This window comes from Nycticebus coucang, chromosome 21 (assembly GCF_027406575.1).
Source record: "Nycticebus coucang isolate mNycCou1 chromosome 21, mNycCou1.pri, whole genome shotgun sequence".
In the NCBI taxonomy this organism is placed as follows: Eukaryota; Metazoa; Chordata; class Mammalia; order Primates; family Lorisidae; genus Nycticebus; species Nycticebus coucang.
Genome location: NC_069800.1, coordinates 23,928,813 through 23,932,056, shown reverse-complemented (window position 1 = coordinate 23,932,056; position 3,244 = coordinate 23,928,813).

Sequence of the window (3,244 nt, the reverse complement as noted above, 5' to 3'; positions counted from 1 at the left end):
CAGCCAAATAGTACTCCATGATATACACACACCACATTTTATTCATTCACTTATGTTTTGATGAACACTTGGATTGTTTCTGCATTTTGCAATAATCAATTGTGCTGCTATAGACATTCAATTGTAGATGTCTTTTTTATAAAATGTTTTTCTTTTTTAAGTAAATGCCTAGTAGTGGGATTGCTGGATCAAACAGTAGGTCTCTTTTAGTTCTTTGAGGAATCCACATTCCACAGAGGATGTTCTAGTTTGCATTCCCACTCACTAGGTTGCAGTGTGCCAAGTGTTCCTTGCCTTCTACAATGGTTCATGGGAGGCTGAGGAGGAGGGACGATGGCTTAAGCTCAGAATTGAGGCCCTGTCTCCATAAAAAATAAAAATATTAGCTGGGCATCATGGCACATGCTTGTCATCCCAGCTACTCAAGAGGCTGAGGCAGGAACATTGCTTAAGCCAGGAGCTGGACATTGCTGTGAGCTGTGATGACATCACTGTGCTCTACCCAGGGCAACAGAGTGAGACTCTGTCTGAACAAACAAAACAAAACCAAAAAAACAAGGAAACTTGAGTATACATATTCTTTTCATATGTTGTCATATTAATACTTGAGGAATTTGTTGTGGAATTTATTTGTGTGCGATTTTATCCTGTAATATTGTTTTCTTATACTGTCTTTGCCTAGTTTGGGAACTAAATGAGTCGGGGATTTTCTTTCTCCTCTTTTCCCAGGAGATATTTTCAGATTTGTGTCATTTATTTTTTATTTGCTTGTATAAATATATCTTTAAAAACTGATGGATTTTTAAAAATGTTTTTAACTGCTATACTATTCAAGTTTCCTGTTTTATCTTGGGGAAGGTGTGGTGGCTTGTTGCTGTTGAAGAACCTGCCAATTTTATCTAAGTTTCTGAATTTATATGCCTGAATATGTGTGTGGTGTTTCTATATTTTATTATCTATGAAATTTTATCATAAAATATGATATTTTTCAGCTTCTAAGTCTACTATTTTATAATAAATCAGGAAACAGAGGAATACATTAATAAGATACCACACTGATACATTCAGAAAATCTAAGTATTGAATTCTGGTTTCTTCAATAAACATATTACAAGGAAAAAGAGTAATAGGGGAAAAGTAAAACTATTGATAAAACTAAATTCAAAAAACATATAAACAATATATACACATTAAATTTAAACAATATATGCACATTATTTGAATTCAGATATAATATAATAAGACTATAAAAAGTAAATATTTATGAGACAAACAAAAAACTTTAAATATGATTTACATATTTTATGGTAGTAAGCAAATATTTTAAAAATTGTTTAGGTGATATTGCTACCATGAAATTACTTTAAAGACTGACATATACACTGTGGTGTAAATTGAAAGAATCAATATAATTAAGATTTTAATTATGGACAAGAAAATCTGTAAAACCAAGGCAGTGTTAATCAAAATCACATTAGTCTTTTTTTCTCATAAATTTGACAAAACAATTCAATCAGTAAGAATAGAAACTAACTAAACATATAGTTAAAGGAGTATTTTCTATGTCTTCATAATTATTAAAACTTGGTGCTGGTAAAATTTTCACTATATTTTCTATAATTAAAAAAACTTTTAAAATAGTTGAATAATTCATACAATGAGTTAAGGAGTCATCATGGAAAGAGGAAAAACAATAAAAGCGGAAGGACAATTAAGGTATTATATAATACATTTTATGGGATATAGTTAAAACAGTGCTTAGGGGAATGTGCATATATTGAAAAAGAAGATTAACAATGGATAAGCTAAGCATTACTTTCAAGAAATTAGTAAAATAGCAGCAGAAGGTAACCATGATTACCACTATGAAAACGGTTGAAAGTAGATAATGAATAGACATTGATAATCTACAAAACCAAAAGCTGATTCTTCAAAATAACTATGAAAATCTCTAATGAGATCTATGGAGAAAAAAGGATGGGAAAGACATAAATAAATACCAATGTGAATGAAACGGGTTTTTAAAAGACATTTTAAATAAAAACAATATTGTAAATCATTTCACACAAAACCATCTGGAAGCATTCTGAAAAAAATGTGTATTATCATAGCTATCTCATTAAGAAATAGAAAATCTATGTTTATCTATTCTATACACTAAAGAGCCAGACTTTATGACACTTGAATTATACTGAACTTTCAGGTAACAAATAACTAATGGTTATCTCAAAATATTTCAGGAATGAGGAATCATTTGGTTCATAAACGCCTGCCTCCAAGGTTAATCTACAAGTCAGTATATTTCTCCCACATCCATTCATTCTCCCTAGGAACCTCCCTAGCAACTGTTTATGCCCTATACTCCTCAATTTAGGCCCTCCCCTCTAAAAGACCTGTATAAAGCTACCTGAACTCTTTTGGAAAATCGGGTTTCCACTCTGTGATTTCTCCTCATGTATACTGGAAATAAATAACTATCTCTTATTATTCTGCCTTAATTGTGAGTTGATTTTTCAGTGAACTTTCAGGGGAAAGGGCAAGTTTCCCTTCGCACCCATGATATAAAGAAATTGGAATTTCCATCTTCCTGATATAATCAGTATTATGTTGGTAGATTTTTAAAAACTCTTTCTCTAAGAAGGTGAAAAAGTCTTGACTTGCGGCGTTTACTGATTTTCATGGAGCAACCACTTTCACCGTGGCCAATTTCAAGTTACCAATGGGATGTGATGATGCCGAACATACAGGCGTGCCCAACTAGAATTATAAGCGTAAAACCTACTATTCTAATTTTTAAGTAAATATCATTGAAAAGCTCTAGTTATGGAATGAGGGATAATAATATTCAAATAATCTATATAAATAAATCTAAATCTTATAACCTACAAGACATATAGATGAATATATTACATAGCATTTCCATATTGAAATGCTGGACAACAGTGAAATGAATAAACTAGAGGTGCATGTAGTGATGCAGATAAATCATAACAACATGGTTTGAGTCAACAGATGAAAGTGCAATGGGAAAGGATTGTAATTCACAATATCGTGTGTGGGTAGACACATACATGCAGTAAAACATGAAGACAGGAATGGGAAATACACACCAACGAGCAGGAAGTGTAAATGAACCAAAGTGGGAATGGTGGGGAATTGAGAAAATAAATTACACAAGAGACATAGATTACACAAAAGACAAAGAGGTGAACGCAGCTGATGACTGCAGCTAGCACAGAACAGT